This window comes from Notamacropus eugenii, chromosome 6 (genome assembly GCF_028372415.1).
Source record: "Notamacropus eugenii isolate mMacEug1 chromosome 6, mMacEug1.pri_v2, whole genome shotgun sequence".
Taxonomy (NCBI): Eukaryota; Metazoa; Chordata; class Mammalia; order Diprotodontia; family Macropodidae; genus Notamacropus; species Notamacropus eugenii.
The window spans coordinates 172,537,292-172,554,488 of NC_092877.1; the positions used below are offsets into that span (position 1 = coordinate 172,537,292).

Below are 17,197 nucleotides of genomic sequence, written 5' to 3' on the forward strand. Positions count from 1 at the left end.
CCTTGAAGTTCACAAGATCTACCTGTGACTCATACTAGCAGTGTGACCTCTCAGGGATCTAAGTAATTTTCTAAAATTTTAACTCGCTGAGAAGATAACTGACCTGCAGTGTAAAGGCAACTCCCTATACCAGTCTCACCACGTATCCAGTCCACATCCCATGAGAAACCCTAACATACACATTGAATCGGATGGCTATATTAGGCATGTTGAGAGAATAAGGAAGCTGATTCTATAAACTACACATGAAAAACCAGTCTCCTTACACTTACAACAGCAGATCTTCCAAACCTTTTCATCCCTCCTCAAACTTCTGCCCTTCCTCAGCTAAAAACCTTGCTTCATATTTTGCTGAAAACAATTGAGACCATTACCTGAGATCACCTTGTCCCCTCCTTCTTCTCATGTAACATCATCCAAATGCCTTCTGTCACTGTCTCCTCATTCATGCATCTCACATGAAAAGGTAGCTCTTCTCCTTGCCCATGAAAATGCTTCTATAGGTACAAGAGATGCCGATTTATCATATCTCCTACAGCATATTGGCCCCCTCTCTCATTCATATTCTCACTTTTCTTCAATCATTCCCTGCCTACTGCCTACTTCCCTGCTTGGCTACAAACATGTCCAGGGCAGCTAGATGGTACAGTAGATACAACACTAGTACAGGAGTGATAAGGATCTGAGTTCAAATCTCACCTCCGACACTTGACACTCACGAGTTGTGTGACTTTGGCAAGTCACTTAAACCCAATTCCTTCATCCTAGGTTATCTCCAGTCATCCTGATGAATATCTGGACACTGGATTCAGATGGCTCTGGAGGAGAAGTGAGGCTGGTGACCTGCGCAACCTTCCCTCACTCAAAAAAAGTTGTGCAAGTCATGACATTATTTCTCTGATGGCATGGTCTTCTTCAGCAATGAAAGATGAACGCACACACAAACGTGTCCATGACTTCTCCCCTATTCCTAAAAACATCTTCACTTTGTTAATCTGTCCTCACTCTCATCCCACATTTCTCTTGCCATTTGTGTCTAAATACTATAAGAGGACCATTGACAATATATGTCTCCACTTCCTCTCTGGGCCCGTTTATTTAATATTACAGTCTGAAGCCCAGTCTGCTGCATGCAGACCAGCACAACACAGCAGTGACAGGACCAGGAACAGGCTTCAAGGCACCACTGGCAGCGGTTCCCAGATTACTCAACCAACAAATGCCATAGACAGATTTAAAAGTCAGTGGGAGGGCTCCTTCACCCAGGAGAGGGGAGCAGGATATGGACCTCCAGCAGCAGGCACTGCAACTGCAGCTGCCATTTTTGGAGCCCTCCACCTAGAGCCCTTGGGGGAACTGATGCACTAATCTGATTATCAGCCCTGAACTCCACCCATGGGTGAGAAGGAGCACTGGCAGTGGAGCTGGGGGTGGTTGTGGTGAGGGAATTTCAATTGCAGGTCCTGGGAAGAAAAGTTTTTCATTGTTCCCAGACCAGTGTGCAGACCTGGAGGTGGGTAAACTCCTCACCCTTGATTGTGACACCATGGAGGAACTGAGAATTTACAGGTTCCCAGAGTATACCCTCCTCTTAACAAGGACTCAAAAGTCAAGTAACTGGCTGGGAAAATGCCTAAAAGAGGGGGAAAAAATAAGACTACAGAGGGTCACTTTCTTGGTGAACAGGTATTTTCTCCTATCCTTTCAGAAAGGAGAACAAAGCATAACATCAGAGGAAGTCAAGGCTTCAGCATCCAAAACCTCAAAAATAAATATGCAGTGGTCTCAGGCCATAGAAGAGCTCAAAAAGTATTTTGACAATCAAGTAAGAGAAGTGGAGGGAAAACCGAGAAGAGAAATGAGAACAATGCAAGAAAATCATAAGAAGTGAGTCAACAGCTTGCTAAAGAACACTCAAAAAAATGCTAAAGAAAATAACACCTTCAATTTTGTATTTCCGGGAGCCAAGATGGCAGAGTGATCAGTAACTGCTATCTCCTTCCCCTTGTTGGCCAAAGAATATTTCCCGAGAAAAAAACCCTGAAACAATGGGAGCAGTGGAAGGTGTAAACAGACTCTCAGCAGAGGAGCCTCCTGCATCCAGACCACCCCTTCCCCACACTTATTGAGTTTGCTCTAGGGTAATTGTGGGGAAACCCAAAAAAGACCTAACCAGCCTCTGCTTTCAAACACCAGCCAGCTCAGCAGCAGGTAAGCTGCAGCATTTCATTTCTAGCTTGAAAGAACCAGAAGCAACAACACACAAAACCTCAAGTTTTAGGCACAAGAACTGTGGGACAGAGCTCCCTGTGCCACAGGTGCAAAGATCTACCTTAAAAGTGAGGAAAAGGGCTGTTATCATGAGTAAAAAGCAAAGCATAAAATAAAAGACCATAGAATCTTTCCATGGAGACAAGGACCAAAACACAAATACCAAAGAAGTTAGCATTGAGACTGTATTCCCATCTGAAACTTCACAAGGGAGTATGAACTGGTCAGAAGAACAAAGAGCCTTCTTGGAAGAGCTCTAAAAATATTTTAAAACCCAAATTAGAGAACTAGAAGAAAAATTGACCAATGATTTTAAAAATATGAAAAAAGAATTCACTGAAGAGAACAGCTCCTTAAAAAGAAAAATTGTTCAAATGGAAAAAAAAGTACAAAACCTAACTGCTGAAAATAACTCCTTAAAAGGAACAATTGGGCAGATAGAAAGGGAGATGCAAAAGTTAGCTGAAGAAAACAATTTGATAAAAAATAGATTCAGACAAGTAGAAGCTAATGAATCTATGAGACATCAAGAATCAGTCAAACAGAATCTAACGAATGAAAACATAGAAGAAAATATAAAAAATCTAATTGGAAAAAAACTGACCTGGAAAACAGATCCAGGAGAGAAAAATCCAAGGATTATTGGTATACCAGAAAGCCATGATAAAAAAAAAAAAGCCTGGACACTTTCATTCAAGAAATCATCAAGGAAAATTGCCCAGAAGTCCTAGATCCAGAGGGCAAAATAGTCATCAAAAGAATCCACCATTCATTTCCTGAAAGGGACAGAAAATAATAACACCAAGGAATATCTTTGCCAAATTCCAGAAGTATCACATGCAGGAGAAAATACTGCAGGCAGACAGAAAGAAACAATTCAAATATTGAGGAGCTACAGTCAGGATCACACAGGAATTGGAATACCATATTCTAAAGACAAAGGAGCTGGGACTACAACCAAGGATTAATTACCCGACAAAGTTGAGCATAATATTTCACTGAAATTCATAGAAATAACATTCACTGAAATAATTTCCAGACCTACATGGTGAAAACGCTAGAACTCAACAGAAAATTTGATCTTCAAACGTAGGTCTCAAAAGAAGCATAAAAAGGTAAAAGGGGGGGGGGAAACTTGTTACACAATATGGGCTATCTTTTTACATCCATACAAGGGAGGATGGTACTTGTTAATCTTGAGAGTTGTGTATTTATTATGAGATGTAAAAGGATATACATAGATAGAGGTAGGGGGTATAAATTAAATGATGTGATGATGGCAATTGTGAAAAGGAGGATGCAGATAAAAAGTAAATTCCAACACAGGAAGAGGCACAAAAATGTATTATAGTAGAGGTAAAGAGGAGAGGGAGATGAGTATTGTTTGAAAGGATCTCTCATCTGATTGGATTCAAGGAGGGTAAAACAAATTCGGTTAAGTATAGAAATACAGCTATCTCTATAGGCAATAGGAGGGGAAAGGGGAAAGAAAAGGGAGGGGAGCCTAAAAGAGAGGGAAGAAGTAGTAAAGAAAAGGGGGATCAAAAGCATGGGAGGCTGAAAGGGAGGAGAGAATGAGGGAGGCAGCAGTCAAAAACTAAAATTCTTGGGGAAGGGAAGGGAGAAGGAAAAACTACAAGCATGAACAAGGGAAAAAGAGATGGAGGGAAAGACACAAAAAGTAATCATAACTGTGAGTGTGAATTGGATGATTTCTCCCATAAAACGGAGACAGAGAGCAGAATGGTTTGAAAAACCATAATGCAACAATATGTTGTTTACAAGAAACACATCTGAAAAGAGGAGATACACATAGAGTAAAAGAAAAAGGTTGGAGTAGAATTTATTGTGCTTCAGCTGATGTGGAAAAAGCAGGGCTAGACAAAGCAAAAGCAAAAGTAGATCTAATCAAAAGATATAAGGAAGGAAACTCTATCCTATTAAATGGCACCATAGACAATGAAGTAATTTCACTACTAAACAAGTGGTATAGAATCCAAATTCTTAGAGGAGAAGTTAAGGGAGTTATAGCTAGAAAGAGACAGCAAAACTATTCTAGTGGGGGACCTCAACTTCCTCCTCTCTGAACTTGATATACCCCAAAATGAACAAGAAAGAAGTTAAGGAGGTGAATAGAACTCTGGATAAGGTAGATATGATAACTATCTGGAGAAAACTGAATGAGGATAGAAAGGAATACATCATTTTCTCAATGGAACATGGCACATATACAAAAATTGAACCTGTGCTAGGCCATAAAAACCTCACAATCCAGTGCAGAAAGGCAGAGATAGTCAATGCATCCTTCTCAGATCATAATGCAATAAAACTTGTATGTAATCAATGGCCATGGAAACATAAACCAAAAACTAATTGGAAACTAAACAAGCTAATCCTAAAGAATGAGTGGGTTAAGCAAAAAATTATAGAAACAATCAACAACTTCATTCAAGAGAATGACAATGATGAGATGACCTATCAAATTTTATGGGAAAACATTTCTTAGGGGGAAGTTTTTTGAGTGCCTACATGAATAAAATAGAGAAAAAAGAGATCAATAAATTAGGCATGCAGCTGAAAAAGTTCGAAAAACAACAAATGGAAAATCCCCAAGCAAATATCAAATTAGAAATACTGAAAATCAAAGGAGAGATTAATAAAATTGAAATTAAGAAAAGTATAGAATTAATAAATAAAACTGTATTGGTTTTATGAAAAAACCAATGAAATTGATAAACCTTTGGTCATTTTGATTTTAAAAAAAGGAAGAAGAAAACCAAATTAATAATATCAAAAATGAAAGGGGGTGAACTCACCTCCAATATGGGTGAAATTAAAATAATAATAATAAATTGCTTTTCCCAACTGTATGCCCATAAATTTGACAATCTAAATGAGATGGATGATTATTTTAAAAGGTACAAATTGCCCACACTAACAGAAGAGGTAGTTGAATACTTAAATAACCTCATCTCAGAAAAAGAAGTTGAACAAGCCATCAATGAACTCCCTACGAAAAAATCTGCAAGGCCAGAACATTCACAAGAGAATTCTATGAAACATTTAAAGAACAGTTAATTCCAATACTATATAGACTATTTGGGAAAATTGGGGAAGAAATAGTCCTGCCAAATTCCTTTTATGATATAGATATGGTTTTGGTACCTAAACCAGTAAGAGCCAAAACAGAGAAAGAAAATTATAGACGAATTTCTCTAATGAATATAGATGCAAAAATTTTAAATAAGATTTAAGCAAAAAGAATACAACAGCTAATCAAGAGAATAATACGTTATGGTCAGGTAGGATTTATACCAGGAAATCAGAGATGGTTGAATATTAGGAAAACTATTAATATTATTGATCATATCAACATCAAAATTAACAGAATATTATCTCAATAGATGCAGAAAACTTTTTGACAAAATGCAATCCCCATTCCTATTGAAAATACTGAAAAACATAGGAATAAATGGAACTTTCCATAAAATAATAACCAATACCTACCTAAAACCTTCAGCAAGCATTATATGCAATAGGGATAAATATTTCCAATAAGATGAGGGGTGAAAGAAGGATGTCCATTATCACCACTATTATTCAATTTGATACTAGAAGTTTTCGCTTTAGCCATAAGAGAAGAAAAAGAAATTGAAGGAATAAGAATTGGCAAAGAAGAAACTAAGCTATCACTCTTTGCAGATGATATGATGATATACTTAGAGAATCCCAGAGAATCAAGTAAACAACAACTTGAAATAATAAACAACTTTGGAAAAGTTGGAGGTTACAAAATAAACCCACACAAATCTTCTGCATTACTATATATCACTAACAAAGCCCAACAGCAAGAGATAGAAATAGAAATCTCATTTAAATCTATGGTAGGCACTATAAAATATTTGGAAGTCTACCTGTCAAAACAAACCCAGGGCCTATGTGAACACAATTACAAAACACTTTTCACACGAGCAGAGTCAGATCTAAGTAAGTGGAAAAACATCAGTCACTAGTGGGTGAGCCAAGAGAATATAGTAAAAATGACAATTCTACCTAAATTAATTTACTTATTCAGTGCCATACCAACCAAACTATCAGATAATGATTTTGTAGAGTTAGAAAAAACAGCATCAAAATTCATCTGGAAGAACAAAAGGTCCAGAATGTCAAGGGTTATAAATGAAAAGAAATGCTAGGGAAAGAGCCCTAGCTCTTGCACATCTAAAATTGCATGATAAAGCATCAGTTATCAAAATCACTTGGTACTGGCTAAGAAACAGAGGTGGAATAGTTTAGGTACCCAAAACACAGTAGTCAACGAAGATAGCAATCTACTGTTTGATAAAACCATGGACCCCAGCTTCTGGAATAAGAACTCTCTGTTCGACAAAAATTGCTGGGAAAACTGAATAAGAGTATGGTGACACTAAGCTTAGACCAATGCCTGACACCATAAACAAGAATAAAGTGCAAATCCAGGCATAAATATTGATGCTATAAACAAATTAGTGGAGCAAGGACTAGGGCATTTATCAGACTTATGGAGAAGAGAAGAATTTTTGACTAAAGAAGAGAAAAAAAGCATTATAAAGTTTAAAATGGATAATTTTGATTACATTAAATTGAACAGTTTTTGCAAAAAGAAACGCAATGCAACCAACGTTAGGAGGGAAATAATTTTTGCAACTAGTGTCTGTGATAAAGGCCTCATCTCTAAAATATATAGAGAACTGAGTCAAATGTACAAGAATAAAAGTCATTCCCCAATTGATAAATGGTCAAAGGATATGAACAGGTAGTTTTCAGAAGAAGAAATCAAAGGTATCTATGTTCATATGCAAAATGCTCTAAATCACTATTGATTAGAGAGATGAAAATCAAAGCATCTCTGAGATAGCACATCACAACTATCAGATTTACCACCATGACAAAACAGGATGATGACAAAGTTTGGAGAAGATGTGGGAGAGCTGGAACACTAATTCATTGTGGTGGAGCTGTGAGCTGATCTAGAAATTCTGGAGATCAATTTGCAACTGTGCCCAAGGGATACAAAAATGTGTATACCCTTTGGTCCAGCAATACTGCTTCTAGGACTGTATCCCCAAGAGATCATAAAAATGGGAAAGTGTCCCACATGTACAAAAATATTTATAGCAGCACTCTTTGTAGTTGCCAAAAACTGGAAACCAAGGGGATGCCCACCAATTGGGGAATGGCTGAATAAATTGTGGTATATGAATGTAATGGAATACTATTTTGCTATAAGAAATGATGAACAGGAAGACTTCAGAGAGTCCTGGAAAGACTTATATGAACTGATCCTGAGTGAATGGAGTAGAACCAGGAAAACTTTATACACAGCAACAACCACAGTATGGGAGGATTTTTTCTGGTAGACTTAGAACTTCTTTGCAATGCAAGGACTTGAAAAATTCCCAGTGGTCTCTTAAGGCAAAATACCTTCAACATCCAGAGAAGGAAATATTTTGATATTTGATATTTGAAATCAAATATTTGATTGCAGAATGCAGCCAATCATTTTCTTTTGTATTACATTTTGATTTGTTTTATGATTTCTCTCATTCGTTTTAATTCTTCTGTGCAACATGTCTAAGGTGAAAATGTGTTTAACAGGAATGTACATGTAGAACCTATATAAAATTGTATGGCAACTTGGAGAGGGAAGGGAAGAGAGGGGGGAAAATCTAAGTTATATGGAAGTGATTGTTGAACACTGAAAACAAATAAAATAATAATAATAATAATAATAATAATAATAATAATAATAATAATAATAATAATAATAGAAAATAACACCTTTAAAAATAGGCTAACTCAATTGGCAAAAGAGGTCCAAAAACGCAAGCAGAAGAAGAATGCTTTAACAATCAGATTTAGCCAAATGGAAAAGGAGATTCAAAAGCTCACTGAAGAAAATGGTTCTTTAAAAATTAGGATGGAGCAGATGGAAGCTAATGACTTTACGAGAAAACAAGAAATTAAAAAACAAAACCAAAAGAATTACAAAAATAGAAAATAATGTGAATTATCTCATGGGGGGAGGGCAGACCCAAGATGGCAGAGTAGAAAGACGTGTATACTCTATCACTTCCCTTACAACCCACAAAATACCTGTAAAAAATTACTCTCATCAAATTCTAGAGCAGCAGAAGCCACAGAACGACAGAGAGAAAGAGATTTCCAGCCAAAGGTAACCTAGAAAGCCGACAGGAAAGGTCCATCCCACTTGACACTGAGTGAAGCAGAGTCCAGCCCTGGCCATGGAACACCTGGAGGAACAAGTCCAGAACAGGCCTCTGGGGCAGAGTCCCCAGCAGGAAGTGTCCCAGATCCTTCAACCAACAAGCGACAAAGTAAGCTTCAAAGTTCAGTGTGGGAAGACTTTCCCAGCTGGGCTAAGGGGACTGGAGTCCCCCCAGCACTGGCCCCAGGTGGTGGCAGAGGTGGCGGCAGAGGCGGTGGCAGCATTATCATGGGGCAGCGGGTGGCTATGGAAAGAACCTGGCTCCATTGTCCCAGCTCCTCAGTTTAAAGCCTCTGGGGGAATTAAGCAGGGGATATGAATGTCAGCCCTGATCATGGTCCTTGGGGAGAAGGAGCACTAGGAACCTCCTCTTGAGAAAGAATTCAGAAGTCAAGTAACTGGCTAGGAAAATGGCCAATACTGGGGGAAAAAATAAGACCATAGAAGGTTACTTTCTTGGAGAACAATTATCTCCTTCCATCCTTTCAGATGAGGAAGAACAATGCTTACTGTCAGAAGAACTCAAGGCTTCTGCCTCCAGGACCACCAAAATGAATATGAAATGACCCCAGGCCACAGAAAAGCTTGAAAAGCTAGTCAGCAGCTTGGTAAGGAAGAACCAAAAAAATACTGAGGAAAATAACACCTTTAAAAATAGATTAACTCAATTGGAAAAGGAGGCCCAAAAAACCAATGAGGGGAAAAAGGCTTTAAAAAGCAGAATTAGTGAATGGAAAAGGAGGTTCAAAAGGTCACTGAACAAAATAGTTCTTTAAAAATGAGAGTGGAGTTCAGGGAAACTAATGACTATACAATAAACCAAGAAGGTACAAATAACCCTAAAAGATTGAAGAAATAGAAAAATATGTGAAACATCTCATTGGAAAAACAACTGTTCTGGAAAACAGATCCAGGAGAGACAATTTAAAAATTCTGGGACTACTTGGAAGCCATGATCAAAAAAAAAGCCTACACATTATCTTTCATGAAATTATCAAAGAAAACATCCCTGATATTCCAGAACCAGAAGGCAAAATAAATATTGAAAGACTCCACAGATCACCTCCTGAAAGAGACCCCAAAAGAGAAACTCCTAGGAATATTTCGGCCAAATTTCAAACTTCTCAGGTCAAGGAGAAAATATTGCAAGCAGCTGGAAAGAAACAATTCAAGGACTGTGGAAATACAATCAGGGTAACACAGAATCTGGCAGTTTCTACATTAAGGGATCAAAGGGCTTGGAATAGAATACTCCAGAAGTCAAAGGAACTTGGTTTAAAATCAAGAATCACCCACCCAGCAAAACTGAGTTCAGTACTTCAAGGGAAAGAAAAAGGTCATTCAATGATATAGAGGACTTTGAAGCACTCATGATGAAAAGATCAGAACTGAATAGAAAATCTGACTTTCAAACACAAGAATCAAGAGAAGCATGAAAAGGTAAACAAGAAAGAGAAATCATAAAGCACTTTCTAAAGTTGAACTGTTTGCATTCCTATATGGAAAGAGATATTTTTAACTCTTGAGACTTTTCTCAGTATTTGGGTAGGTGGAGGGATTATACACACATGCACACACACATATATGTATAGACAGAGAGCAAAGGGTGAGTTGAATAATTGCTTTCCTTCTCAGTGAGGATGGGTGGAGAGGGAGGCAAGGAGAGAAGTGTGAATTCAAAGTATTAGGAGTGAATGTTGAGAATTGTTTTTGCATACAACTGGGAAATAAGAAATACAAGTAAGGGAGTATAGAAGTCTATCTTGCCCTACAAGAAAAGATAGAAGAAGGGGATAAAGGAAGGGAAGTATGTGATAAAAAGGAGGGCATATTGAGGGAAGGGATAATCAGAATGCAAGGCATTATGAGATAAGGGGAGGGGAGAGATGGGGAGAAAATTTGGAACTCAAAATTTTGTGGAAATGAATGTTGAAAACTAAAAATAAACAAACAAACAAACAAAAAAACCCCAAAACACCACACTCTGGCTTCCAAACTCTCCAAAGACAGGAATGCTCCCTTAACTGACAAATCTAATGGTCTTTTCTCAATTCTCATCCTACCTGGCCTTTCTGAAGCCTTTTCAAACTAGAACCCTTTTCTCCTTGATATTCCCTACTTTGTGGGTTTTGTAACACTATTCCTTCCTGGTTCTCCTCCTAAGTTTCTGATCCTCTCCTCAGTCTCCCTTGTGGATTACCATCCCCATTAGCCTGACCTCCTAGAAAGCAGGGACAAGCCCCAGATTCCTTTGTATCTGTTGCAGTTAGCTGGGAGCCAGATACATACAGAACATGATTAATTATTTTTCTGCTGAAATTATTTTTCTGCATTCATGCATTTACACTCTACATATAGTGGCCATATATATCTAGATGGGACAGGTAGGTGGCCCAGGGGATAGGATTGCCCGGCCTGGAGTCAGGAAGACTGGCTTCCTGAGTTCATATCCTTAAACAATTATTACCTGTGTGGCCTTGGCAAGTCACTTAATCCTGTTTACCTCAGTTAGCTCATCTGTAAAAGGAGCTGGAGAAGGAAACGACAAACCACTCCAGTATCTGTGCCAGGAAAATCCCCCAAACGCCTTCACAGAGAGTCAGGAACAACTGAAAGGCTCAAAACAATATTTCACTAGACCAGGGTAACATTTGCTCCCACCCCGCCACTGAGAAAGTGGAAGTCAGCTGGAGGCTGACTAAAGGAAAAGTGAAGGAGTTTCCCTTCATTAAAAATGGGTAGGCAGGAGGGGGAGGAGACACCAGCAGTCAGGACTTGGGATCCAATCTCTAGCAGGCAAAGCCTGACCCTGCGCTATCCCAGGAGTTGAGAGGAAGAGCTTGGCCAAGGGGTAGCCCAGGCACAGGCACCCCCTTGGAGGGAGAGGGGAGAGGGTGCTGAGGCTGTTCCTGGGCACCTTCCCTTCTCCCTTCCCGACCGCCCTCTCACCTGAGCTTTTCATCCAGATCGTTGACTCCAGCCTTTTGGAGCAGCAGCAGCTTCTGCACCTTCTCCACATTCCCGAATGCGGCAGCTTTGTGGATCTTGTCCAGGTCCTTGACTTTGAGGATGTAACCAGTACCCGGGTTGAAGGGTCGGACCCCGCTGTCCCTCCGGGAGAAGTAGGAGGGAGATGTGCTTCGAGCTCTCCTCCTAAAGATGTTTAAAATCCTCTTCATCCTGGCAGCGGGTCTCGGAGATGGTGGGTGAACTCACGAGGAGTTCTCTCTGGGTGTCTTGGTCTTCTTCTGGCCTCACCTATTCTCCAAAATAACCTCAACCGCCAGAGGCTCCAAGTGAAGTGAGTCCAAAGGCAGTAACAGTGAAAAATGAATCAATCCTGGAGATGGCTGTAGCCCTAGCAACACCGCGAGGCGTACCGAAGTGCCCATGTGTTCTACAGATGCAGGGGTCACGCGCATGGGCCCAATGGTAAAGCTAAGCCTGGGTGAGTGTGCACGTGCCAGGTTGGTTATCTCTCTGCGAGAGGGATCCACAGCTCAAGATCGCGAGGGTGGCTGAACCCTGGACTGGCCACTACCTGTGCTGGAGGTTCTTTGGAGCCTCGATCTGTGACAGGATGCATAGGGGCAGAGCGGGAATGGAGGCCAAGTGAGACTTAAGGGCATATGGGGCATATGGATTGGAAGGACTTGAGTTCGAATGTGGCATCCGGGATCCACTCTGTTGTTTCCCTTTTTGAAGGTGGGCAAAGCACTTCTTCTCCGAGCCTCAGTTTCTTTTTTGTAAGATGAAGATTTGGTTCTCTATAACCCCCCAAGTATCTTCCAGCCGTGAATAATTCTGTGAAGCCCTTCGGGAGGACAGGGCAATGATTCCTCTGGGACAGGGAGCTTGGCACAGGGAGAGTGGGGCTGGCCTTAGTCAGTCAGTTAGTCAGTCAGTCTTGGGTTCGAGCCCAGCCTCTGCAGAATTACAATTGCCCTATTGATGCTGTTATTCAGGGTAGGGGCTGAGGGAGTTAGAGCAGTTCCTTGGGAAAAGATACGTCAGGTTCAGCTGATCATAGGTAAAGCTATAGTAATAGAGTAATACGGGTTAAATCACAGAGGTTAATAGTTCCGTTTATCTCTGGGATGAAGGAACCCTATCCATAGGACTATATTGACTTATGGATAATACATATTAAGAGGGACATTGATAAACTAAGAGTTGTGATTGTGATTTGTCCTTCATTCTGGAAGAATATCTTGATCTCAGTAAGATGATGACATACATGATAACTGAATTGGATTTAAGGGAGGGTGGGAGGGCTGTGGAAAGTCACCATCCTCATTTTCTCCTCCCAAGCAATCTGGGTCCAGTGGCTAGCTATGGATCAGGATGAATGGAGATGGCCCAAGATGCAATGGGGGACGTTGGCCTTTTTAAGTCTCTTCCAACAGCGATATTTTGATTCTCTATATTAGTTTATATCATGCTGTTGCAGGCTTCTGTTAGATCATCAGAGTCATCTTTGTTTTTAAGGGACATATAATGTAGAGCAGAAGTCAGATGTTTATTGACATTAGCTCAACCCTCAAAGTATGAGGAAATTTCTGCAAAGGGAATGGAACAGGGTTTTGTCTCATTTGCTTTGGCTTTTTTCCCTTTTTCTCCTCTGCTGCTTTCCATTCATGATGTGAAATGTATTCTCTGCATTACTAGCATTCATACTGTTCATTCAGCTCCAGCATCACTGCACTTAAGAATAAATGCATACTCACTATGATGGTTTTCTTCTTCTTCTTCTTCTTCTCCAAACAACAAAAATGCAAGCTTATCCTGTAGGTCTTTTAGTCTCAATAGTGGACTGTGTGTGTAAGTTACATAATCCATATGGGGCTCACTGTACTTGTGCCATGACTTGTCAATATTTCTTCAAGAGTTAGACTCTCTCTATTCTATCTGCCATACCTGATATTGTGCAGATTTTTGATGCTGTCTCTAAATGGCATGTGATGTTCAATAACATTTTCTACCATCTACCACCATGAGCTAATACTCTGACTACATTTGGGTTATGGCTTGACTAGTTAGAAGTCCTATTTAGCAAGTAACAGACTCCATCATTAAATACATATTATACTGTCTATATTTTGTGAACAGAAAATTAACAATGCATTATATAATTGTTTTTTAACGTGAATAAAATATTTTTATGGAGCAGGCCAATGTATATTTTACAAAAAAGTAGCTGTTATCTGTAGAGAAGAATAAATCAGTAAATTAAATAAGCTAATGCTTCAAACATAGTTCCAAATCATGAATTAATATGTCATGACTTACTGACAAGTGTTTTGCTGAAGCCTAGTATGAAATTTGTGGATGTTGAAAAATATTTTCAAGATTTTTTATTGAAGACAGATGAAAATAGGTAGGTGAAAACTAGATGAAAATGGAGAAACACTTCCTGATACACACATTATTAGTGATACCATTAGCTCTCATGCACTTAACTAGCTTCTTGTGGTTCATCTAGCACTTTACATACTTTACTTGCATTTTTACCACAATCCTTTGAAATACACAGTTGAAGCAAGGTTATCTCCATTTAATGGCTTGGAACAGAGCTAATAAATGACAAGGACTAGAATTGAACCCAGCTTTTTGGATGCCCAATCTAATAAAGTCATGTATTATGAAGTTTCTCATTAGTTTTCCTTTTTATAGGACCCATATATGTAACATTTCCCTTTTCCCCATCTGTTTTTGAGACTATATAGATTCTGTCTATATCAGATTGAGTCTACATAGGAGAAGTCTTCCCATTGGTTCTAAAGCTAGAACTTAGCTAGGTTCCAATTATTGCAGACAATGAATCTTATTGAATTAGTCCTATTATCTGGACAACTTCAGGAATTTCATTATTTATAGTAATCAAGATTTATCTGTACACAGATAGTCCTGGCTTTAGAACCAATAGGGAGGCTCAAACTGCTGCCCTTCTCTCCCCCTGAATATTCCTTTTCCTTTATAGCTTCCAATCAGTAGCACTCTTCAAAGTTTAATGGGAGAGTAGAGTAAGAGAATGTTGGAAGCTGTGTATCTTCCAGCGTCACTAGGTGACTGAGCATGACTTCCTGGAAGACAATTAAACCTATGGCTGTTGTGTCTACAGAAGAGGTAGTTTGTAGTGACGGAAGAAGCAAGAGCAAATTGGAACAAAAGGAAGAGCTGGCATTTGAGAAAGTGGAGCCACTGGAAAATATCTGTCTTGGACATCTGTGCATATATGTATGTGTATGTGTATGTTTATGTATATGTGTGTATGTGTGTATGTCTATACATGTGTTTATGTGTATGCATACATGTCTTTTGTGTGTACGTGTGTGTACATTGTGCATCTGTGTATAAGTGTGTGCATATGTATATTTGTGTGTATGTGTCTGCTTGTGTCTATGTGTGTATATGTGCTTGTCTGTATGTGTATTTGTTAGTATATGTGTGTATATAAGTGCGTGTCTGTGTATGTGTGTGTCTCCATATTCATGTGTGTGTATATGTGTGTTTGTCTGTATATATGTGTGTGCATACACACACATACAAGCATTCACACACATAAGGTATTTGAACCTGTTCATGAAAAACGTAAAATAGCTAATTAGAAGAAATGCCAAACTGAATTGTATTTCTAAACTTGTTCTCCACCTCCTGGCACAGAAGTACAAGTTATAAGTGGGCTGCAAGTTGAGTTTCCAAATTCTTTTTAATTTGTTCTTTTAATGCATGCTCATCATTGCTTTCTATGTGGGAAGAAAATAACCGGTTCTATAATCTGATGCATGGGAAAGCATTTTTACTTTCTCTCTGTCTTTGGAAAAACTCTAGATTACAGCCAAAGGCATCATTACTATAAACAGCAAATTTCCTTGTGAAGGAGAGGTGGGATGAGGAGCCAATGGATGTTCTAATAGCTTCCAATTCTGTAGCTTTCTTCTGCTATTTGAAAGTCAGATTTCTTCCAGAATTGCATCCTGGGAAAAGGGTGACAGTAGGTAAAGGACAAAATTTTGTGCAGGCTGAGAGTCTTCAGCTAAGGGAGATCTAGCTAGCTCTTGTACCTGATATAAGGACTTTGGCATAATTTGGGGACCCTTTACATTTGCAGGATAACTAGATGGTACAGTGGATTGAGTGCAGAATCAGGAGTCGGGATGACCTTAGTCCAAGTTCAGCCTCAGATACTTACTAGCTGTGTGACTCTGCACAAGTCACTTAACTTCAGTTTACCTCAGTTTCTTCACCTGTAAAATGGGAATAATAATAGCACCCACCTCCCAGGTTTGTTGTGAGGAGCAAATTCCTTCAGATACGTGTAAGGAGTGAATCTGAGTGGATATTGGAATGGCCCAAGCCACAAAGAGACAGATAGTGACAGATTTCCAATCCAAGTCAACCTGGGGATTGGACAGGAAGGTGTTGCACAGACTAGGACAGGAGCACAGAGGGTATGGGCTGCACCACTACAGGCTTGGCCATAGCAGAATTGGAGCAGAATCCAACTGACTGAATCTCTGGTGACAGTGGTTATTCCAAGATCTCTTGGGACAGGATGGGGGTCTTTCGGATCTGGATGAGACAAAGGTACAGTACTGCACTGGGCCTGTGGCTGTGGCAGCAACTACCTTTAGGGTTATCGGCACTCGGACCAAATGTTTGAAAGTCACCTCCTTGAACTTATGGGAGCCAAGATGGTAGAGTAAAGTATAAGTGCTTTCAATTCTCCTTGTTGACCTTGAAAAATCCAGAGAATATTGCCGCAGGAAAAGTTCTGGAATAGTGGAGCTAGCCAAAAAGCCACAGTAGTCTTATAGCTCAGGAGGCTAGGGGAAATCATCCTCTTGCTGTGGTTGAAGGCAACCAGTCCAGTATGACAGGTGTGCCAGTAAGTCAACAACAAGCCCCAACTCAAACAAGGGGAGATCCTGGGCCCGACCGTGGTGGAGTTGGCAAGTGCCAATACCAGGACCCCAGGAGTGCCTTCACACAAACAGGGGAGTCAGCTGACACAAATGTCAAAAGGCTGGGTCTAGCAGTTGAGCCTGCCTGTGATCTAGAACAGCTCCAGGGGAAAGGAGACCTCCAGTAGCCAAAACAAGCTTCCCCCACATCTCACACCATGAGCTTCATCCCCTAGGACAAGAAGCATGAAACACAGCCCCTGTACCCCAGAAGAAGCAATACACTTTAGAAGCCAGGCGAAAAGCTATCAAAATGGAAAAAAAGCAAATTAGAAAAGCAAAGACCATAGATTTTTAGTATGGGGAAAGGGAAGATCAAAATACAAATTCAGAGGAGGATAACATTGACACTATATTCATATCTCAAACTCCAAGAGAGGATATGAACTGGTCTGAAACCCAAAAAGCATACTTGGAAGATTTAAAGAAGAATTTTTAAAGCCAAATCACAGAAATAGCAGAAAAATTGAACAATTCTTTTCAAAATACATTGGAATAAAAGGAGAAAATAAAAATGTCTCTAAAGAAGACAATTCCTTAAAAGGTACAACTGGCCAAATGGTTAAGGAGCTAGAAAACCTGCCTCGAGAAAATAAATCCCTAAAATATAAAATTGTCCATGGGGAAAAGGAGGATCATAAGCTAAGTGAAGAAAATGAAAACAATTCATTACCAATAGGAAATGGGCCAGTAG

The 17,197-nt window shown here is 39.6% G+C and overlaps 2 pseudogenes; one reads left to right on the plus strand and one right to left on the minus strand.

Moving 5' to 3' along the window:
- Window positions 1-17,197, minus strand: part of LOC140512186 (nucleophosmin pseudogene) — a 355,194-nt pseudogene that overhangs the window by 85,714 nt on the left and 252,283 nt on the right.
- Window positions 11,960-17,197, plus strand: part of LOC140510830 (translationally-controlled tumor protein-like) — a 51,009-nt pseudogene continuing 45,771 nt past the window's right edge.